Genomic DNA, 212 nt, shown 5'->3' on the forward strand with positions numbered 1-212 from the left:
CCCCCCGAGTCAACTGGATCTGCAGGAGAATTCATCCTAAAGGTTCTGAACCGAGATGCGAACCTGAGAAGTCTGCGAACGTGTGAAGTTTCAGGCTAGCAAAATGTGCAAACACTTTTGTTTCTAATGTTGTGACACTTTTTGAATGATTCATCATTCAAAAAGTGATGAATCACATCAAGCGGGTATGATATCAGAGGAGACGGTGAGGG

Source organism: Poecilia reticulata, linkage group LG7, assembly GCF_000633615.1.
Source record: "Poecilia reticulata strain Guanapo linkage group LG7, Guppy_female_1.0+MT, whole genome shotgun sequence".
NCBI lineage: Eukaryota > Metazoa > Chordata > Actinopteri > Cyprinodontiformes > Poeciliidae > Poecilia > Poecilia reticulata.